Raw genomic sequence first — 24,956 nt, forward strand, 5'->3', positions numbered from 1 at the left:
TAAAGGCACGAGCTTGCCTTCTGGGAGCCTCCTCGGGGTGTTGGTTATGGCACAGACTGAGCATCCGCGGACGAACCTGGAAACATCCTCGGAGATGGACGGCCACCAGTACCGTTGACTGAGGAGCGAGAGGGTACGCTTGCTACCCGGGTGTCCAGAGCCCGGAACAGAATGAGCTGAGTAGTGTACCAAGATGGCGTACCACTTCCTGGGTGATCTGTTGGTCGAGTTCCCAGAGGATGGGACTGAGGATCATGGCTGGAGGGAGGATAGGCTCTGTATGAAGGTCATCCACGGAGGCATGATGAAGTCGAGATAGTGCGTCCGCCTTGCAGTTCTTACTCCCAGGCCGATACGACACCACAAAATCGAACCGTGTAAAGAAGAGAGCCCAGCGGGCCTGGCGAGGGTTCAGTCTTTTGGCCTCTCTGAGGTACTCGAGGTTGCGATGATCAGTGATTACCTCGAATTGATGGTTTGCTCCCTCCAGCCAATGCCTCCACTCCTCGAGGGCCAGTTTGATGGCCAGCAGCTCCCGGTTGCCAATGTCATAGTTCCGCTCCGCCGGGGTCAGCTTCTTGGAGAAGAAGGCGCATGGAAGGAGTTTAGGTGGCTCACCCTGCCGCTGAGAGAGTACAGCTCCTACTCCTGTGGAAGAGGCATCCACCTCTACCACAAATGGAAGATCGGGATTGGGATGGACGAGGATAGGAGCTGTGGAGAATGCTTCTTTCAGGCGTTGGAAGGCTTGAATAGCGCTGGGAGATAAGGACAGAGACTTGGGCCGTCCTTTGAGTGATGAAGTGAGAGGAGCACTGATTTGACTGTAATTTTGGATGAATCGTCTATAGAAGTTAGCAAAACCCAGGAATCGTTGAAGTTCTTTTACGGAAGAGGGTTGTGGCCAGTTCTGAATGGTTTCCACCTTCCTCTGGTCCATTTGAATGCCGTGTTGATTGATGATGTAACCCAGGAATTGTACGGCTGAGATATGAAATTCACATTTCTCCAACTTTAGATATAATCTGTGTTCTCTCAGTTTCTCTAGGACCTGGATGACATGTTGGCGATGCTCAGACACTGAAGACGAGTAGATGAGTATGTCGTCTATGTAGACCACTACGAATCGGTTGAGGAACTCACAAAGGACTTCATTCATGTATCCCTGAAATACTGCAGGAGCGTTGGACAATCCGAAGGGCATAACCAGATATTCGTAGTGGCCTGAGGGGGTCACGAAGGCTGTCTTCCACTCGTCCCCTTGCCGAATTCGAATCAAGTTGTACGCACTTCAGAGATCCAATTTGGAGAAGATGCGTGCACCTCGTAGCTGTTCCAAGGCGGCTGGGACCAGAGGAAGGGGATAGCTGAATTTTACTGTCTGTGAATTTAGTTGACGGTAGTCGATACACGGCCGCAAGCCTCCGTCCTTCTTGGCCACAAAAAAGAAACTCGAAGCGGCAGGGGAGGTAGATGGTCGAATAAACTGCTGCTCCAAGGCTTCCTTAACATACTCCTCCATGGCCTTCTGTTCCGGGATGGACAGAGGATAAATGCGACCCTTGGGAAGGATGGCTTCGGGTAGCAAGTCGATTGCGCAGTCCCATGGCCGGTGTGGTGGTAATTTAGTTGCCAGTACCTTACTGAATACATCCTGGAACGCCCGATACTCCACTGGGATCTCTACTTGAACTTGAGTCTCTGGGCTTTCCACTGAGGTCGAGCAGATAGGAACACTGGATTCACTCGTAGATGACTTGGAACGAACTGAAGATTGAGTTTTCTTGATATAACTAAGACAGGATACGTGGCAGTCTTCACCCCAACGAAGAATTTCACCAGTTTCCCAGTGGAGCGTTGGCTGATGTTGCACTAACCATGGGCGTCCCAGGATGATATCCGCGGTGGACTCCTCCAGCACCATAAACGAAAGCTCCTCTGAATGCAAGCAGCCAATGCGAAGAATTAATGTGGGTGTGTAGTGACGAACACGACCTCGTCCCAGTGGCTTGCCTTGTATGGTCTGTATTGGAAGATCTTGGGCAAAGCGACGTCGGCGGATATTCAGCTTCTCGAGACATTGGGTGGATATAAAGTTCCCCGCAGACCCGGAGTCGATGAGAGCTTGCGCTGGGAGACACACACAGGATGTCAGGATATGTACACTGGTACGGATTAAGGACTCAATTTTAGGAGTTAGCTGAATAGAACTTACCGCCGGACGCGGAGGTCGAATAGGACAGGTGCTAAGGAGGTGTTTATCAGATCCACAATACAGACAGAGATGATGCTGAATTCTGCGCTGGCGTTCTGAGGGTGATAGATGGGTGGAGTCAACTTCCATTGGAATAGGTGCTGGAGGAGTGATGGATGAAGCCGCAGGCGGAGAACTAACAGTGGGTGTAGACTGATCACAAGCAGTGAGGCGCTGGGAGATGCGGATAGACTTCTGAATAAGATTCTCCAAGCCCATACTGTCTTCGTACACGACCAACAGGTGGCGAATGTTGGGATTTAAACCATGTCGAAAAGCTGTGATCAGAGCGGTTTCATTCCAGCCGCTGGACGCGGCTAGAGTTCGGAACTGGAGGGCAAATGAACTCACCGAAGATTTTCCTTGACGAAGATTATACAGTTGGTCGTGAACTGACAGTTCGGAAACAGTTTGTCCAAAAACCTCTTTGAAATGTTTCTGTTATGGATTTAACCACTGTAGAATCCGAATTCCACAAAGACAGAGCCCACTGAAGCGCTTGACCAGACAGTAAGGAAATCATGAAAGCAACTCGGGCGGAATCGTTACGGAACTGGTGTTCATTCATGGTGAAATACAAAGATGTTTGAAGGAGAAACCCACTGCAGTTCTCCGCCTCACCGGAGTAGGTCGCTGGCCGGGCCATGGGACTCGCAGAGGCAGTGAACGAAGCAGCGGGTGATTGCGGAAGTGAACGTGATGGAATGGAAGCAACGGATTCGGCTGGGAAATCCGTATATAAATCCTCTGAAGACTCCGCTTTCTGCATGTTGCGGTCTGGTCTTCTGTCAGGGTTTACAGAGGAAGCAGACAAGATGGTAAGTTTAACTCTTTAATTGCAGAATGAACGGAGATGCAGTAAGATGGTGAGTAACAGCAACACAGAATAACAGTGAATGCTTAGCTGGAAGGTAATGTCTCTCTTTTTCTCTCTCTCGTAGGTGACCAAGGATGGAAGGCAGAAGAGGATGGCAGGCTGGCAGAAGGATGAGGATACGCAACAGGTAAGGATCCAGGTAAGTGTGTAGGGAGTCTGTGAGTCATGTAATGACGAGACCAGACAAGTGACTGCAGGGAGAGTGCACCTAATAAAGGGAGTGCTGGTGATGGGACACAGGTGACAGTGATCAGTAGTCCGGGGATAATGAACGGGAGACTGGATGAGTGGGCGGAGAGAGGGAATGAGTGGGAGGAGGTGATGATGAGCGTGATGGTGATGGAATCCTGACAATACTTCAGTTAACATTAATTTAGAATATAATATATTTTCATTTAATTGCATTTAATATGCAATCAGGTGTCTAAAAACATTACATTTTGTTTTCTTTTAAGTATGTTAAGTAAGGGATAATGTACATCCAGCCGGTTGATATCACAGAATAAACCGGAGGGGTCTTGCATCAGCCTGAAGGGGTTTATTCTGCGATAACAATCTGCTGGGTGTACATTATCCCACTTATTATAAGGCTACTTGCCACATAAGTAAACAATTAGACACAAAATATTGACTTGAGTTGACATATTTTATTAGGCCTTTAAATGCAAAGCTTACGTGAAGAAAGCAGTTGCTAGTAAGCGGCAAGTTCAAACTAGACGGACATTTTAGGGATACGGCACAGTCATATTACACGGCATTTCGCCACACAAATAGTTGTGGGAATATTGATTTGAGATGAAACTTTTAAAATCTTACCTGTTTGTTACCTTATAATCCATTACAGTGGATAAAACAACTAGCAAAATGGCAGCAGCAGTGTTTGTATGAAACAAGAGAAAGCGAGTCCAGATGACATTATTAATTGTACACAAAATATTGATTTGAGTTTTAATATTTTATTAGCTCACCAAACGCAAAACTTCCACGAAGAAAAACCATTCCTAGCAAGCATAAACCGCCGACTTCAGTAACACCGATGAGCCTGTGTTATCAGTTTTTAGCGGTTATCTGGGAATAACATACCGTTGGATGGTGCGATTGAGTATTCCACAGAGTCAATTATTTTCGTCATTTTATTTCAGTACTTTTAAAGTATGCTAAAGTGTACTACTTTTTCAAAAGGAGTAGCGTGGCTGCAAGTACAAATTAGCAACGCTACCAACCATAAACACAACTCCAAAATCGCCCTACCCACAATAGCAGCAAATAGATTCCTTCTCAACCGTTTTGCACATATTTCCACAAAACATTGTCAAAAACCTGTTTTTCTTCATTTTCATTCCCACAGAGGATGTCGGACAGTCTGTGCGCATTTATGAGTCATACAAACACACATGCTCAGACACAGACACATATACTAAGAGGAACCAAGGCCTGCCATCTGCTCCAGGCTAAATGAGGAGTAAATGGAGGAGGTGGTGAGAGGAGTCACACCATCAGGCGAGCTCAAATCTCATCTAACCACACACACACACCTCCGCTCTCCTACGTGGATCATCCTGGCACTTTATAGCTGTTACATGTCTCACATAATCTCATACCCATCAAGTGCCTGACTGGAGTTTAAAGAGACAAGGGTTTGCCCATGTGGACCAGCAATTACACACCCAGAGACTGCGCCTTTTGTTTGGAGCTTTATTGATGTGTTATTTCAAAACGAAGCAAGGATTTCACATTTCACACTGGATCTTTTTTTTTTTTTAAATCAATACTAGATGTGTTCTGAAGAATTTCTAAATTTATTTCAGACCAGCCACAACCAATCAGATTTGGCTCCATTGCAGACTGCAGATTTCAGAAAAGCAGCGAAACGCCCCAATTGACATGCTTCAAACCTTGGCTGCTTTGTCATGATGATCATGATGATGACATCTCCTTGGAGAACTAACATCTCTATTACCCACAAAGAATTCTAGAAAAAAAATTCTGTCGCCCTCCTTTTGTTAAAAACTACATCCTTCCTAATTGCTATATCAATTGCCTTTCAGTCCTTTGTATCTCCTGTCAGTCTTTTGAAACCTCTTTTAATAAAGACTTGCTTGACCTTGGGTCATGAACTTTACTCCGTTTGATAACTCAATTAAACCTCTTTTCAAAAGATCCTGTCCCACGCGAGAAGACTGACATGCAGTCAAATATGTTTGTCCCACAATGACGCCCACAGAGAGAAACATTACATTGCCTTCATCACTGTTTTATTCAAAACTCGTGCATAAAAAGAAATTTCCACAATTAGATTGACAATTTTTTTGGGGGAAATTAATGACTAAAAATTATTTTAAGAAAAAAAAAATCAACAGCAGTACATTGGCAAAGAGAAGTTTGAAAGAAGTTTTAAAAGAAGTGTATCGCTTAATGAATTGACATCATGTCTGCTAATCTAATCTAATCTTTGTCATTAAATAATTATTTTAGAGTGAAAACTCTAAACTCTTTTACAATAGGGTTAATTACCCACACATATCCTATACTGTAAAAAGAAGTTACTGCCTTACATGTTTAAGTACAATCAACTTGGATGTTCAAGTTATTTCAACTTAAATGACATAAAACTGACTTTATTAAAAATTTGTTGAATCTTGAATAACTTATAAAAAAGTGGAAAATTGCTTACTTTGATGAGTTAAAGCAATGTAAAACATGTTGTCATAACTTATTGATCATATATATTTTTTTTTACAGTGTATACATATGATTAATCTGTTATGTACACAACATAAATAACTTGCTGCAAAATGACATGCATGTACAAGTGAACTTGAAGTTACTTGAAGTTGAACACTGTTTCTGTAACTCACTAAAGCTCAAATACTGCCAATGTTATTACAATGTTATTTATATGTTATTACAAAATTATGTCTATTAAAGTAGCACATTAAATCTTAAAACAAGTATATATTGTTTATATGTATTTGTTAAATGTTAATGTGTTTAAATACATAAAATTATTGAATATTTGGTTTAATTTTTCACTTTGTTAACTTAAATGTAATTTCCATTGACTATAATAGGACACCACTTTAGTCAGAACAAAGTGGATTTTACTAATTTACTAAATTTAAAAGATATGTCCAATAAAACTATGACAAAAAAAAAAAACTGTTTTAAAAACAAACAATTGCATACCACAACAATGTGGGTGATACATCTATAAATAATCACCTAAATCAAAAACAAGCGGCACTAAGGGCCCGTTTACACGATAATGATGTACTAAAAATGGAAACATTTTTCCTTTTCTTTTTTCGCGTACAGACGACAATGTTGTCAAAACTATCCCCATTCACAGGGATTTGCGAAAACGACTAAAAACGCTGTATTATTCATACCAGGCCAGAAGTTGGCGATGTCACTTTGTAAAGTAACACTACGCACCTATAGACTGAATATGTAATACGCCTGTGGATGACATCACCGTTTTCAAAAAATTTGCGTTTTTGTTGTTTACACGGAGACAATAACGCTATCGTTTTCAGAAACTTGCACTTGACCAAATGACCAAAACTCAAACAAAGTTTTCAGTTTTTAGTTGAAAACGGTGTTGTGTAAACGGCACTTGAATCATTCAAGAAAATGATGTACAACAGCTGCTGATCTTGGATCAGTGAGAACCATCAAGAGGTTGTCATTTTTCTGATCCTCTTCACATCCTCTCAAAGTCAACAAGGTCCCAAACACCCTTGCTGGTCCTCATTTGACTTTGACAAGCACTGAAATCAAGAACAAGCAAAGTGGGTCAATGTTCAAAGGCACCAGAAGTCAGGTCCATGTTAGACATCGGCCTGACAGCCCACCTATGGTGCCATGCTGGGCAACACGGTCAAATTCAGCAGGTTCACACTCCCCGAGCCCTTCCTGGGCCGAGCGAAGCTCTCCGCTGGGCCAACAGATGGAGAGGCATCCGGTGTTGACAACCAAATGCTCTCATGGCAGTTGCTAGGTCAACGCGGTTGCATCCGCAGGTGCGAGTTCTTGTGTGCGCTGATGGCACATGCATCCCTCATTCTCACCTGGTAGGACAGCAGATCACACCACTACAGGGCATGACCAGGAATAATGCTTTTTTTGGAGGTGCTAAACTGGGGGAGGTGCGGAACTTAAATAAATGAGAGAAGAGAGACATCATTTTACATTCATGAACTGTACAGAGTCTACAGGCATCAAAACAGGGTCGGAAATGAACGGGGCTTGGGGCAAAAATACCATTAAAATGAACAATAATGCCCCCGAAATTCAATATAAAGAGGCAAAAACTGCCCCTGCAGAATTCAACTAAATCTATTATGGCTATCATCATTTCATATGAAATTGAATGAAAAGCATTATATTTAGATCTGCTCAAATTGCATCAGATTTTTGTTTTGTTGCAACATTGAAGATTATAACCAATTACACACATTTTTCTTGGCGTTATGAATGCAATGGCCAAAAAGAGGCATTTACATTAGTCACTGCTGAATACGTCAAAGTTTTGTTCACTGTCTGAAGTCTTGCAAATCCTCTCATCATAAACAAAGTGCAAATACTATATAACAGATTAATTTTGCAGTGTAGACAGCTTCAGTGATTAGAACGGGAGTTTTTGCGAGAAAGCAGAACTCACGCTAAACTGAAGTCATGAACCGCTTCAGTAATGGGGAACATTCTTGATAAATCGTTAGATTATTCGAGGAAAATAATCGATGGATTAATCAATTGAAAAAAATAATTGTTAGTTCCAGCCCTAAAATAAACATAAATGCAATGTCAGATACAGCTTCTGTTCCACCTTTGCGGTGTAAAGATGACTTTTGATGTTTATATAAAATTTTGGTTGCTCTTTATTTTACAGTATGTGTACTTACACTGTACTTACCAAAGAAAGTACTGGGTAATTTAAGGTAACTACATGGGTTAAGGTTAGGTTTAGGGGTAGGTTCAGGGTTAGTACCTAATTATTACCCAAATATTGTACTATAATAAGTATATTATGTACATGGAGAACAGGACTGTAAAATAAAGTGCTACCAAAATTTTATCGGTAGCAGTCTATAGTAGTCTGATTGAATGAAGTATTTGTTTATATTTAACATAAAAGACAACGCCTCTGTAGAAAAGTTAATTTCTGACCCTGTATCGAACGCAACGTCCTTGTTAGAAGCGCTCTGTAACCGAATCCACAGGAGGGGAGGTTTTCTGCAGGGCACGAGCTGTGTGTAGACAGCAGGTGAAATGTCTGCCGCGTGTTCATCTTCACATGCCATCCACGCCTGGATTTATGAACATGTCGGGAGCAGCTGAAGCCGTGCAGGTCAGGTTGAAGGTTCAAAGTGGGCAGATTGAGGTGTGCTGACCACCTACTGACAGGCACAGATGCACCAGAGAACAATAGGACTGATGAGAAACCACATCAACCTCAGAGGCACGGTGGTAGGACACAATACAAGGAAGGAACTGAAGATTGGCACCTCAGAGTCTTTAAAATGGCCATTGATATGAACCCAATGTTTCTTCAAATGTTGACATTTGTCACTTTGCTGGAGAAATGAATTATCCAGTGGCACTGAACGACTGCTGGAGGCGGATTGAAATAAAGTTCATAATAGCTGTTCTGCCCAGTAATGGCCCATGTTAGCCACCGGTGTAATAGATAAGTGTTTGAATATGAGTGGATAGGAATTACATTCTTAACAAAGGCAGAGGATTCGTAGGAAAGAACATTCTGCTTTGTGTTGAATACCGAATGGAAAATGTCTTCACAGATTGGTATTTTGAGACTTGATGAGTCTTAATGAGTGTGATGTTTGAAATCCCATATTGTTTATATAGCTAACCCAGTAGACCGTGATGCTAGCAATGCTAACGTCATGAGTTTGACTACCGGAACCTAAAATGTAGATGTAAATGTAAAATGCCTTGAATGCAGTTTAAAGTCACATTTAAAATCAACATACAACTTTCTACATTTACTCTCTTAATGCAAGTGCCTGTTCTTGTGAACAATTCACTAGTGAACTAGAAAAAAAACAAGGTAATAAAAAAATATTATGATTGTTCCACCATTGAAACAACTTTATATTTCCGCTGGCATTATCAAAGCCTCTTGTTTTTCAACCCTTCCCCTCCAAACCTGTCATGTAGTGGAAGATGCATTGTAAAAAATATTTGCAATTTTTAGAGAACAAAAGGTAAAAATGCTGCAGTAAATACATTTAATTGGTTAACTGTAATTTACCTTACCATATAGGGTGAAAAGTGTATATTTATCATCACATTACATGTAATTTTATTGTAAACTACTGTAAAAAAAAAAGAAAAAGTTTTTTGCAAGTAAAAGTTACAAATTATTGTATAATTTATGGTGAAAAGCAGTAAAAGGACATCCCAGAAGTCCCTGCGTGACATCATATATTTTACATTTTTTTACATAATGTTTCTTCTTATTCATGTACAATAGAGAGTTTCATTTTCAGTTATTTAGTTAATATGTATTGAATTATTTTAGTGTATTGCATGTGTGTTAACCTGACTGTGTTTTGTCTTTATTGGCCATGTTATATGGACATATTATGGTGGTTATAAAGGTTATAGTATTTTAAAGTAAAATAGTTTAAGTAGAGTAGATAATAACATTACAAGTATAATAGCATAGTAATAATAATAATATTATTTGATTTGGTCATAAATTTTAAATTATACAGTCACATTGTACAGAAACATTGTCACCATATTTTTTTACAGTGCGTAAATTCAACCCTAGCTGCATGCCCCCAAACCAGTGATATTGTATTGATTTTTGTACATTGTATCTTATGTGCATTTAACAAAGTATGCATACTTACATATTTGCATACTCTCACATCTTAAGAGGTTTTCTAAAAGCAGTACCTACAACATCTTTCACTGGCCCAATATAGTGTGGCAATACATTTTGTTTTTACTCAAAATGTATTGCGTAAAATACATTTTGAGATATGTGTTAAACGTAAAATCAGCATTTTACAATGGAACTACAGTTAATGTTTTGGTTTATTGTGAGTTTAAATCTAGAGTCACAAGTTAAGAGCTCTGACACGTCACTCAAGTCCATCAGTCTGCCCTTCACAAACAGAAATGAGTAACACAAGCTGACATGAAGATGAAAATCAAGGCCTAAGACCCTTCAACTGTCTCACAACTAGAGGAATCCAGCCTGGGAAAAAGAACACAGAATTGACACTCAAAGACAGAAGCCAGCACTCTTCAGATGAGAGCCCTTTCTGGATCCATTGTGCTCGCTCTGTGTGTGTGTGTGTGTGTGTGTGTGTTTGGGGGGTCTTTAAGCTGAGGGACAGTGTTTGGCTCACTTGCTGGGAAACAACACTTCAGCCCCACAGCTGCAAGCACAAGAGAACTCCAGCGCTCTGACAGAGTTCAATAGCGGAGCGCTGGCAGCTAGAGATATGCTTTCACTGCAGGGATCACACACACTGGGAAGAATGTATTTTAAACTCTCGCTCTCCGTACTATTCTCTCTCGCTCAGCATCTCCCCGTGCATAAACTTGAATAAACAGCCCTTGCTTTGTGGTTTGTTTTCTCATTTAATTCTCTGAATGAAATGCCATCACCAGGCGTTTTATCGCTGTGGTAACTGAGAATTTCAGCCATGTTGAGTCGTCGAGCAGACAATTGCACAGGCTGTGCTTGATTGCCAATTAATGAAATCATTCTTTATGGGACTGCAAAAACACAATGAATGTCTGGATCGTTTTTTACTTCAAGGAACAGTTCACCTAAAAATGACAAAAATTAAATACTCACCCTCATTTTATTCCAAACCTATGACTTACTTACTTGTGTAATATTTTGAAACAATGAAAGTAAAAGTTTTGGACCCCATTGACTTTCATTGAATGGAAACGTATGGCTTAAAGTCTGTTTCTTTGTAATTGTTTGTGAAATTCACTAGCAACACCTAGTAAAAATTCCTTATACACCTTTTTTATTATTATTATCAGTGTAAATAAAGTGAATAAAGCAAGTTTTTGGGAATATTTATGTGCACACCAAACATCTATCAAACGAAGGTCAACCCTTTAAAATAAGGTCCCATTAGATAATGGAATAGTTAATGCATTAACTAACAATAACTAATACATTTGTATATATATATATAAAAAAAAAAAAATCATTGTTAGTTGTTCACTCAGGTCCATTACATAATATTAACAGATAGCCTACAACTTTTAATTTAAGAAATGTATTAGTAAATGTTCAAATTAAACATATTTTCCATTGTTAGTTCATATTGTAGTTTAACTAGTGAACCTTACTGTAAAGTGTTACCAAACAAAGCTACCAGGAGTTGTTTTCATCTGATCTGCTTATTGGGAAACCAATGTATGTGAAAAATGAAGGACATTGCAGCATTATGATTCAACATTAAGGAGCATTTAAAAGGCAACTCTTGAAATGAAATATGGGTATAGTTCTTCCATCAGTGTTCCAGTATCATTTAAGCAGCATAATCAAACTGTCTTTCACAGCTTAGAGATGAACGCTTTGACTGAACAACAATATGCCACTTGTACACATACACATGAGCTGAGACAGACACTGTCCCTCTTGATGTTTGCTAAAAAAAAAACATGAATCTAATTTTGAATTATTTCTCTCTCTCTTGCTCGCTCTCTTTCTCTCTCTTTGTCTCTCTCTCTCTCACTTAGCTTTGCCATTAGAGCCATTTGCATGTAGCGGAGAAGCCATTAGAATTTTAATGAGGCTGACCCTGGAGGCAGGCCTTTGCTGGGTCCTCAAAAACACACACACACACACACACACACACACACACACACACACACACACACACACACAGCCCAGAGGCAGGAGCACTTAATGCTCTCATACATACACACATCTAACCTTATACAATCAGCATCACAGAATAGAAATGTGAAAATGTCTATGTTTTATTATATCATTTTGAAATGCCACTGATCATCTCTCCCCTCTTCCAGCAAAAAGTCCTCTTGACAAGATCAAAACCATACACATCATTGTCTTTCCATATAGGCCTTGTGTTATTGACCATGTATTTAGTGAAAAGAAAAATGAACATCGTTTTCATTTGGAGGGGCTGTGCACTAATGTACCTGATTTTCTGTCTCATTATAACATTAATCTTCAAACCTCTCTTATGTGCTAATTATTCATTTTTGAAAGCTAAAATAATAACATTTAATTGCCTATTGCAGCACCGAGTTGGAAGTTTCTGTTGTCTGAGACTCTGGAGAGACAGAAGCAGCTCTCACTGCCTAATTAGAATCCTGGGACTGAATGGTGAATGTGCGCAAAGTGAGTTTTGGTTATCTGACACTAAAGACTGGTTATTAAAAACAGGTCATGTGGTTACGTCAGTGGGATTTGGCTTCTGTTTGTTCTTGTAACACTGTTATGTTTGACCCCTTTGAGAACGTCTTATGGTTGGCATTGACACGGGAGGGTGAATTCAACACAATGACCTAATATACGCTCGGTGTAAAAGGCCAGAGAACATATTTTGTGACCCCTTTGAAATACAATGTTTATGTCAAGGAGGCTTTCACAACTAAGCCCTTTTAAAAAAAGAAGTGTGCTTAATTGTATTGAATGTGCACTTGTAGCGTACTTCAAATTTTAAGATAATATTTTGCACACTTTATTTTACAGTGTCCACTGTTTACATATATACTATAGTATTAATTATAGTAAATTATGCAAAATTACACTGAAAAAAAATCATATATAAAAAACATTTTTTTATATTGCTTTAACTCTTATAAGATATACAAGATTCAAATCATTAAAAAAAAAAAAAAATTTTTAATGTAATTTCAGTTGAAATGACTTAAACTTAAAAATTTAAGGCAGCAACTTTTTTTCAGTGCAAATAACCCTAAACCTTTACATGTTGTTATTACTCGGGACCTAAATGTATAATTAAACATTTATAATAATAAACAAGAATACCTTAAAATAAAGTGTAACCTGAATATAAAAAAACTGTACTTGCAGATAATACAGTATTAACATTAAATAAAAGGCCAATTAAGTGTACACTTTCAAGACTGTTTCTTAACACACTTAAAGCACTTTTAAAACAGTCCTTATGTTTTAATAATCTTTTGTCAAGGTTTAAATAAGTACACTTACTATGTTATTTTGTGTTGACTAAATTACTAAAGCACTTGTTGTGAAGTAATTGATTATAATTTTATCTGTAGTGTTACTTTGCATTTAAAGTCAAACATCATCATTACAAATGTGTCTAATTACGAATATATTTAAATGCATAACATTCAAGTTTCAATAGAAATGACATTCAATACAGTTTCCTTTAATTGCATTTAACATGTAATGTCCAAAAAAAACTAAAGTGTATTCTCTTAAAGTATATTATTCCCATAATAAATACTTGTTTTCCTAAAGATCTCCTTTATGACTGAAAAATGTGTGTGGTTTTATTTTTCTTTATTATATGCCCTTAATTCATATTGTAGCATATGCCAAGTCATTTAAAGGGACTAACTAGATAAAAGTGTCTGTATTTTCTTGTACAAGGCAGGTGTAAGCTAAGCAGCCATGCTAAAATATGAATGACGCGGGTCTGAGATATGCCGGGCTGTGAAATGAAGACGTCTAAGGAATAAAGCCAGAAGGAAACAGAACATAACACTTAGCGCGTGCGAGTGTGTGTGTATGTATCCGGTTTACGGTAGCATATGTACATACATAGTCGTCTCTCTCTGCACGAGTAAGCCTGCACTTGCATATATGCATGCATGTGCATGTGTGTGTGTGTGTGGATGTTTCAGCTTCAGGCAGAGAGATGATTGGCTCCCCCCTGAGGGCCTCTCTCTCCCTGCAGCATGTGGAAACCATGGCGCGTTGCCAGGATACAAGCCCCCAGTCTGTACTGACAAGTAGACATGAAGAGCAAAGATTAATTATTTACAAGCACACCCCTGTACGCTGTGACGACTTGCCACTTTTCCTGCACTAAATGTCACTATCTATGAAGCCATCACCCTTATTACTTATTTTATTTGGGTATTAATTCTGACCTCCAAACAGCGGCTTTGAAATCGAGCGGCGGATACAGTTTTAGATTGAATTCCTTCACAGAGAGTGAAATGTATTATCTGCTAATATATGGCTACTAAATGATTTTTATAACAATAATAGTTATAGCAGTTCTGTATATAGCCTATTGTTCTTTAACCGTATCAGTCCACTCAACGATATCAAGAGTTCATATATAATCCATGGCTTTTCTTCTCTCCTAAGTAAAAGATGTCCCTTCAGATCCATATTTACCAAGCACATTAAAAAGTTTAACGCTATTTGATGTCCCTTTTCCTGCACGCCAGCTGTCTAGTGAGCCATAAAAAGGCTTTTGTAGTACAGATAATGGTCAAACACACACACACACGTGGTGCCGGCCAGGACGTCTCGGCAGGTTTCGTGTTCCGTTCAGCCTGTGATGATTCTGGGAAGTGATGGCATCCGTGCCTCGGTGTGGGCCTTCCCTTTGTTATGCTCTTCCTCGGAGCCCTTACGCGCACAGCGGTGAAGCCTTTATTTGCATTGGCTCTCATACATATTCATGCGAGCGGGGTCAGCTCACGTGGAGGGGAGAGATTTAATTGGGCTTTGGACGGAGAGGTTCCTGAGTGACAGGTGGAGGAGGAGGTGGAGTCCCGCTGCTTGCGGCATTACTGACCCTGGGCTGCTTTTCCTTTGTTTGACTCTTTCCGTGTAGAATTAGAAAGCCTTTCATCTAAGATAATATGAGAAATAATGGAATATCAATTTGCAGCACGTGTGGGACCGCTGACAGATGCGCAAATTCATCGTGAGTTTATGCACAGGATATATGCAAATACTGTATGTATAGAGAAAATAAATAAATAAATAGGTCTACTAGATAAATAAGAATATGCAAAGAAATAAAAAGAAAATTATTTATATTATTTTATTATTTGTATTATTAATATTGTATGTAATGCATATCACATATACAACTGTCTTGTCACGATTCGGTGTGGCCTAACAACATGCACGGCACAAAGAGATTCAAGGAAGTAGCATTGAATAAACTCAACGATCACAAGAGATATAATAAGTCTAACCACACTTAAAGGCCACGGAAGTGCCTTGAAACGCTAGCATTATTCAATGTAGCTGTGTTTCCTTTCCCCTCAAAATTGCACAAATTTAAATTGCGAATTTGAAAATACGCCCAAGAAAACACGTCAATTTCGCAAAAACTCCCATATGTTGCGAAAACGTTTTTATGCTCGCATGACGTGGTTTTTCAGGCAATTCGAAAAAGGAATATTTTGCAAAATTGCAATGGGAACAGTTTTTCCGCATTTACAGGTCACCTGGCGTACGTAAAGGTCGATCGTTCTTTAAAGGTGCTCTAAGCGATGTTGGGTGACATCACTTCTTCTTGACGTTCGAAGTATTGTCAAACAAAACGGAGGCTAGCTCGACCCTCCCTCCTCCTCATCCCGTCCCTTCCCCCTCCCTTCCGTGCTTCCTGAAACAGGCTTTTCCGATGTAAATTCGGGACTTTGCGCGTTCCTTCTCCTTTTCCCTCTTCTTTCCTATTTGTTCATCGGAACGTCGTCTTTTTGGTCGTGTGTCGGCCATATCAAAATTCAAGAGAATATAATTCTAACGTTAGTCGTTGTCTAGGACATCTCTCCTCTAGCTAACTTCCCTCTTCATGCTTCTCTCTCCTCCACTCCCCACACCCCCCTTCATGTGCACGCGCAATAACCCCCCAACCCCCACCCCCAAATCATTCTTGTCGGTTATTGGCTGGAACACTGTTTGTTATGTTTTGTGGTCCAGGCTGGGCCAGTTTGTTTTTGTTGCCGTTTGTGGAGCCTGGGCTGTCTACAGAGACCGCGTTTTTTTACAGTGTGTTCAGGGGACAGGCAGCTAGCGGATAGTGAGGAGATGTTTGCTGTATGTGACAAAAAATGTTTCAGCCTAAAAAATGCGTGACATCGCTTAGAGCACCTTTAAAGAAGGCATGGTGTATTTGAACAGAAGACGAGACAGAGTTCTTTGTTAAACTCATAAAAGACAAAAGAATTACAGGAATACTGGATTCTAAAGAAATGCCACAATTGATCAATACCTCGAAGCAGATTTGAGGGAGAATCACCCAGAAACACCTCCGCTCCCAAGTATATGGGGCTTTTCTTGCCATTAATGCTTGGATAACATGCCTACGTTTCCTTCGATTAAAAATAATGACTAGTGCAGTGGCTGAGATATACGTAAACCTACCAACATCTGTTGCCATGATTTTTGGAATGACTTATCACGAGAGAAAACGTCTCGGTTACGGATGTAACCCTCGTTCCCTGAGTGGGAACGGAGACGTTACGTCGGATGACGACGATTGGGGTTTCGCTTAGAAGCCTATCACCTTCGAGTATATAAAACGAGCCAATGGCAATGAAATGCCATGGGTCTGCGGAATTTGCATAGCGTAACTCCACCCGCCGCAGGGGGTATATAAGGAAGTACGCTGGCACAATGCAGACATGCCTTCGCTGAGGAGCCGAGACTGGCCCCAGGCGTTTTTCAGCGGTACAGCGGAAGTGGCAGGAAGACGTAACATCTCCGTTCCCACTCAGGGAACGAGGGTTACATCCGTAACCGAGACGTTCCCTTTCGTGGTCACTCCGAGTTACGTCGGATGACGACGATTGGGGTTCCAGTCTAATCACGCCACCTCGGCTGTCTTCCAGTGCCCTGCGTAAGTCCGAGCTCCCTGTTGTGAGACTAGCACGAACGAAGGAGTCCTACTCAACACAGGGATACCAAGGTACACTGGGAAGCATATCTCCAGAGAGAAATATGCAATCATGCCCAGCCATTGATGGGGGGGACTTAGAATACACATATGACCCAGAGGGATGCATATGGAGAATCACTGGGGTGACCAGCCGCAGGTGGAATTTTAAACCCCAGGGGTGGCAAGGTGGCTTGCCAAGGGAAAGACACACGCTCACAAGGAGACTTACAGTGGAATACACATGTGGGGGTCGCCCAGAGGGGGAACCATGCACATGGAGGCACCTAGTCAAGCGCAAAAGCTGCGTTATGGCAAAATGGCATAAGTCAGGCGTTGACGTCACCAGTGCTGGAGGAACTCAGAGCTTATCAGACTCACCTGAGAGAAATATCGCACGTATCCCGTCCGTGGAGAGGAATGGCGAGCAAGCGAAGACACCTGAGCAGAATCTAGCACCGGCTGGTTGAAGCGAGTACGTGAGAAGAAACTGGCTCTACTCGGAGATTATAGAATCTCGCGAATGTGTTGGGTGTCGCCCAGCCTGCAGCTCTACAAATGTCTGTTAGCGAGGCGCCATGCGCTAGAGCCCAAGAGGAAGCCACACTACGAGTGGAGTGGGCTTTCACACCAAGGGGGCACGGACGACCTTGCTGCTGGTATGCCAAAGCAATGGTATCCACTATCCAGTGTGATAACCTTTGCTTTGAGAGAGCCTTTCCCTTCAGCTTCCCACCATGACAGACAAAGAGCTGGTCTGAGGTCCTGAAACACCGCGTCCTGTCTACGTAAGCACGGAGGGCGCGTACTGGACAGAGCAGTGCCAAGGCTGGGTCTGCCTCCTCCAGGGGCAGCGCTTGCAGGTTCACTACCTGGTCTCGAAAGGGTGTGGTAGGAACCTTGGGCACGTATCCAAGCCGGGGTCTCAGGATCACGTGAGAGTCAGCCGGCCCGAATTCCAGGCACGCTTCGTCAACCGAAAATGCCTGCAGGTCCCCTACCCTCTTGATGGAGGCCAATGCAACCAGGAGCGCTGTCTTCATTGACAGGAACTTAAGCTCCACTGATTGCAAAGGCTCAAATGGAGCACTCTGCAGGGCAGTTAGAACCACTGAGAGGTCCCAAGAGGGAACGAGGGGAGGACGAGGAGGATTTAGTCTCCTCGCTCCCCTCAGGAACCTGACGATCAGGTCGTGCTTCCCCAAAGACTTACCATCGACTGCTTCGTGATGTGCAGCAATGGCGGCAACATACACTTTTAGGGTGGAGGGAGACAGCCTTCGCTCCAACCCTTCTTGCAGGAAAGAAAGCACGACACTGATGGGGCATTTCGTGGGTTCTTGATGTTTAGAAGAACACCAGTTGACGAAGAGGTTCCACTTCAACGCATAGGCATGTCTCGTGGACGATGCTCTAGCGGAAGTGATGGTAGCCACCACCGCAGGTGGTAGGGTACTCAAACCTGCCTCGTCCCGTCCAGGAGCCACACATGGAGGTTCCAAAGATCGGGACGAGGGTGCCATAAGGTGCCCCGTCCCTGAGAAAGGAGGTCCTTCCTCAGAGGAATTGGCCAGGGAGGTGCTGTCGCGAGGAGTACTAGTTCGGAGAACCAGGTCCGGTTGGGCCAGTACGGGGCAACCAAAATGACCTGCTCCTCGTCCTCCCTGATCTTGCGCAAGGTCTGCGCAAGGAGGCTCACTGGGGGAAACGCATACTTGCGTAGGCCCCGCGGCCAGCTGTGCGCCAGTGCATCCGTGCCGAGCGTGCCCTCGGTCAGGGAATAAAACAGGTCGCAATGGGACGAGTCGTGGGAGGCAAACAGGTCTACCTGTGCGTCGCCGAACTGATCCCAAATCAGCTGGACCGTCTGGGGATGGAGTCGCCATTCTCCAGCGAGAGGCCGAACTCGAGACAGCTCGTCGGCCGCCTGGTTCAGGCGTCCCGGGATATAAATGGCTCGAAGCGACCTCAGATGCTTCTGACTCCATATGAGGAGGTGGCGAGCGAGTTGCGACATACGGCGGGAGCGTAGACCACCTTGATGGTTGATGTACGCTACTGTTGCGGTATTGTCTGATCGGACTAGTACGTGCTGACCCCTGAGCAGCGCATGGAAGCGGTGCAGGGCGAGACGTACAGCCAGCAACTCGAGGCAATTGACATGCCAAAGGCGCTGGGGTCCTGTCCAGGAGCCCGCGGCAGCATGACCATTGCACATGGCGCCCCAGCCCGTGTTGGAGGCATCTGTTGATACAACAACATGCCGTGAAACTCGTTCTAAGGGCACTCCGGCCCGTAGAAAACTGAGGTTCGCCCACGGGGTGAAGGTCTGACGGCAGGCTGGAGTCACTGGGACTTGGAGCGTGCCGTGTTGCCATGCCCACCTCGGGACTCGATCGCGAAGCCAAAGCTGAAGCGGTCTCATATGAAGCAATCCCAGCGGCGTTACTGCGGCTGCGGATGCCATATGCCCCAGGAGCCTCTGAAAAAGTTTCAGTGGAACCGCACTCTTGCCCTCGAACTGACGAAGACAAGTCAGCAGTGACTGCGCGCGCTCGCTCGTAAGCTGCGCGCACATGGCGACCGAGTCGATCTCCATACCGAGAAAAGAGATCCTCTGCACGGGGCAGAGTTTGCTCTTCTCCCAGTTGACCCGAAGGCCCAGACGAACTAGGTGCCGGAGCACTAGGTCCCTGTGTTCGCAAACCTGGTCTCGAGAGTGAGCTAGGATCAGCCAGTCGTCGAGATAGTTCAGGATGCGAACCCCGTGTTCCCGGAGGGGAACAAGGGCTGCCTCGACGACCTTCGTAAAGACGCGAGGAGACAGGGCTAGCCCGAAAGGGAGAACCGCGTACTGGTATGCCTGCCCCTCGAAAGCAAACCGTAGAAACGGTCTGTGTCGAGGTAAAATGGAGACATGGAAGTAGGCGTCCTTCAGGTCGATCGCTGCAAACCAATCCTGCGGCCGCACACACTGGAGGATGTGTTTGGCCGTTAGCATCTTGAACGGCAGCCTGTGAAGGGAGCGGTTCAAGACGCGCAGGTCGAGGATTGGCCGTAACCCACCGGACTTCTTGGGTACAATGAAGTAAGGGCTGTAGAAGCCGGACTTCATTTCGGCTGGAGGGACAATCTCGATCGCACCCTTCGCCAGTAGGGTGGCGACCTCCGCTCTCATGACAGGGGCATTGCCACCGACCATAGTGAAGCGGACTCCCCTGAAGCGGGGAGGAGATCTCGCGAACTGAATCGCGTAGCCGAGCCTGATGGTTCTCGCGACCCAGCGGGACAGTCTGGGAAGCTCTAGCCAGGCCTCCAGAAAGTGCACCAGCGGGGTCATACGAACCACAGACGTACCGTCGGTGGGGCAGCGAGGCGGAATGACCGGCACCGGCGAGGGTGGCATAGCGGCCCTGTGCGGGGGCACGGTCATTAACCGCGTCCTGCCAGAGGAGGCCAGGGGAGGGCGCGCGTCCCACGGGGGCGTGCTCTGGCAGGGGTCTGGCGACAGAGGGGGATGAGAGGAGCGTGGCCCGTGGGCGGCGCGTGCTGTCATCCCGCACCTCTGGGACAGAGGGGGGCGGCAGTGGCGGGACCCGAGGGTGGCGCGCACTGTGGCCCTCAGGCTCTGTGGGCTCAGGATTGGGGATTTCGATTCTGTCTTTAACCACATTAGGGTGCTGCCCGTCGTGGGACGAGCAGCGGGGAGTGGAGAACAAAAGATTCTCCCCCGGCCCTCCACCGGGGGAAGGAGTGGCCCTGCTACCACCTCCTGAACAGAAAGGAAAGCCAATCCTGAGCTGCCCGTCTCAGGAGCGCCGCTTGGCCTGGCGTTTAGCGGGCGGCGGGGCTGGAGAGGGCTGTGGCGCCTTCCTGCGGCTTCCTCCACGACGCGGCCCAGATGACTGCTGCTGGGGCCGTGCGGGAGGGGCGGGAGCCGCAGGAGGGCGCCCTCGGCGGCGAGCAGGCTGAGGATTCTGTGCCGGCGGCTTAGCAGCAACAGCACGCCGGGGCAGAATATGCTTGATGGCCTCAGTCTGCTTCTGAGCAGTCGAGAACTGTTGGGCAAAGTCCTCGACCGCACCGCCGAAAAGGCCGGCCTGAGATATGGGAGCGTCAAGCAGACGAGTCCGCTCGGGCTCACGCATATCAGCCAGGTTCAGCCAGAGATGTCTCTCCTGGACCACAGCTGTGGACATCACCAGACCCAGGGAGCGCGCGGTCACTTTCGTCGCCCGGAGAGCGAGGTCAGTGGCAGCGCGCAGCTCATCAAAGAGCCCTGGGTCTGTCCTACCCTCGTGCATGTCACGGAGCACCTTGGCCTGGTAAACCTGCAAGATGGCCATGGCATGCAGAGAAGCAGCTGCCTGTCCCGCCGCTCTGTAAGATTTCGCGACCATGCTGGACGAAAATCTACAGGCTTTGGATGGGTGCTTTGGATCACCACGTGATGAAGCGCTTGCCGGACACAGCTGCATCGCGACAGAACGTTCAACCGTGGGAATCCCAGTGTACCCACAAGCATCAGCTCTATCGAGGGGAGGAAAGGCGGAGAAAGCCGACGAACGATCGCGGGAAGACATGGGAGCCTTCCAGGACCGCGTGACTTCCTCATGCACTTCCGGGAAGAAAGGAATTGGGGTTGGGCGGCGACGGGTGTCAGCGGCCGCTCCCAAAAACCAATCGTCCAGCCGCGAGCGCACTGGATCGGGTGGCGGGGACCACTCAATACCAATGGCCGCGGCTGCCCGGGAAAGCATGGCGGTCAGCTCGGGATCAGACTCGGGCAACGCTGACACACCCGAGGGCGGCAACGCAGCCGAATCCTCACTTCCCGAGGACTCGCGCCCACCTTGTGATGCTGCGATCGACATGGTATCTTCCTCTGGAGCTCCAAACGAGACGCGCTGGGGCTCCGAAGAGGGACCAGCGATCTCAGTTTGTACACTCGCGGGTACCGATGCTGAAGAGGGGTGTGTGGACCGTGGACGTGTCGGCGGTATGTCCCACACAGTTACCCTCAGGTCACCCCGGCCACCAGCCGAAGTACTAGCCCTCTCGGAGCCAGTAGATCGGGGTGTGGGTAGGGGGACTCTCGCTCTGACGAGCTCATTGAGTCTCGACCGCAGCATGGAGATGGTCATATTCCCGCAGTGGGAACATGAGTCATCCACGAACGCTGCTTTAGCGTGATCAACGCCCAAACACGCTAAGCAGAGTTCGTGCCCATCAGAGAAAAATATCTCGCGACCGCAACCAGAAGTGCACGGGCGAGGCATCTTTAAAAAGACGTGCCGCGTGCAATGCTCTTTTTGTGAGAGGATAAACTCCGCGGATGCTGAAGCGAACAGGGAGAAAACACACTAACTGTCAGATCACTGAACAGATCAGCAGGGTAGTGAGCACTCGCTGAAATCGCCGTCACACCAACACCGGAGAGTTCGCTCGTCTCGAAGGTAAGAGAAGACTAACTCAGAATATTTGGCTTACAGGAGTGGAGAAGTTCTCGGCTCCGAAGCGAAAGCATGTCTGCATTGTGCCAGCGTACTTCCTTATATACCCCCTGCGGCGGGCGGAGTTACGCTATGCAAATTCCGCAGACCCATGGCATTTCATTGCCATTGGCTCGTTTTATATACTCGAAGGTGATAGGCTTCTAAGCGAAACCCCAATCGTCGTCATCCGACGTAACTCGGAGTGACCACGAAAGGGAACAGGAAGAAACAGGAAGATAGGGCGGGACATCTCAAACAGCTCCTCCCCTTTTTTATCACAGCTTGGCCAGAGCTGTTGAGCTCAGTAAAGCCGCAGTTTCCTCATAATCTCTAAACGTTTCTCCTCCTAATCTCCTCCATATTGCTTTAATACAGCAATCTATTTAGTATTGTGACACTAACGTGAAACCAGACTTCATTCTCCCCAATGAAAAGCACATTTACACTGACTGAATCGTTCCTTATCCCCTACATAGTGCGCTATGTGCCATTCACCATGTAGAAAATAGTCAATGTGTGAACAAATGACCGATTTCAGCCGCATCTTCAGCGTCTATTTATATTGTAGAGAGCGGGATGCTTTAGATTCTAGAGAGCATTTGATTGGACAGGAAATATGATGAGAAGCTGATGTCATCAAAATCATTGATCCATTATGGGGGAAGTAAGAGACTAAGTTTTGAATGCCTATATGTTCTAAATGCAAATCCTGTCATTGTTTTGAAGCACACTAGCTTATAGATAACATATTCATACTAAAAGCCAAAGAGACCGAACCATGAACAGAAAGAACTCAACGCTTAAATACATGGGGAGAGGTAATCAGCTGAACAGAAACATGTGCGTGGATCTAATAACAACCAAGGAAACTAACTAGGGAACACAAAACACAGGCAAAACGGGAACAAAGTACTGACTGGAAACTAAACCAAACACCTGTGAAACAGAACTAAAAATAACCCTGACAATAACACAAAAGGAGAAGTTTAGTAAAACGTCTGAGCTGCTCTTTTCTATACAATGAAAGTGACTGTCAAGTTCTACAACAATGTTGGTATTGTTAACTAAAACGAAAACTATTAAAACAACATTTCCGTTAATTGAAATAAAGCTGAAATAAAATATAAATATTAGATTTAAAAAAAAATGAAAACATGAAAATATGAATAAATACTAGTACAAGAAATAAATAGTACTAAAATAAAACTGCTTCAAAATAACAAAAAACAACATTAAAGAAACATAAAAAAATGTGTTCTACATTCCAAGTCTCCTCAAATCTAAACGTCCTCTGGACTAAAAAATAAAGTCATTATTTTTCTGAAAATCTCGTTTGACAACTGTGGTCACCGTTCTTCATTGTCCTCACACTCCTTTCATGTTCATTGGAAAACAAAGTCAAACGCATCCTTCATTCACATTTAAAAGACATGAGAGTGAATAAATGATGACAGAATTGTCATTTTTGAATGAACTATTCCTTTAAAGTCTATTGACAACAATTCTTCTTTTTCTTTTTTTTTGTTAGAAAACAGTCTTATCACTATGACATTTCAAAGGCTCATCCATCTCAATATCTTATATGATCTCACATATGAGACAAACAGCGTCTGTGCAGTGAGATACAATGCTGACACTACTGACCTTTCAGAATGTGTATGTGTGAATGTGTGAGTGTGTGTCTATATAAGCATGTGTGCAGTTAAGTAGGCCAAATGCGGAAGAGATGGTCTACATTTTGACTTAAGGGATGTTGGAAGAATGCAGTGTTGCTCTGGTGTGTAATTTGTTATCAAAAGACGGACCTCTCCTCTTCTGATTACTGGCCTCTTGCATTCTGTCAGCCCCCCTATTCCCAGCAGAGATGTAATTGCACTGTTCTTGGTGAAGGACATGAGGCACGGAGAGAAATGTGCTGTTTATCAGGCCCTAGATTGTTCTGAATAATTGAAATTCATGTTGTGAGTCTAGTTTCAATAACATTGCAGGGCTGCAATTTGCAGTTCCAGTGGTTAGTCCTGAGCACTTATTTGTGAAATAACAATCACCAGTACTACCCACAATTAGAATGATTGTGTTCATAATTACTGACATTTCTGATTGAGCAAATTGGTGCAGAAATAATATTTCACAAACTCAGACACAGGGTTAAAAAATAAACTTAAAATTCGGTTACTCTCATGTCATTCCAAAGCTTTTTTTTTCTGATGAACACAAAAGAAGAAATTTTAATCAGTGTTTGGTAACACTTTACAATAAGGTCTCATTCGTTAATGCATCAATTAACATTACCAATACATTTGCAAGTTTTTCTTTATCTAAAAATACAACTGTTAATTGTTAGTTCATGTTAGCTCAGGTCCATTAAAACTTTTGATTTTAATAATGTATTAGTAAATATTGAAATTCGCTAACTCATTAATAAATGTTTTAGAAGTATTTTTCATTGTTAGTTC

The sequence above is a fragment of the Abramis brama genome (genome assembly GCF_963993115.1).
Source record: "Abramis brama genome assembly, chromosome: 17".
NCBI classification, from domain to species: domain Eukaryota; kingdom Metazoa; phylum Chordata; class Actinopteri; order Cypriniformes; family Leuciscidae; genus Abramis; species Abramis brama.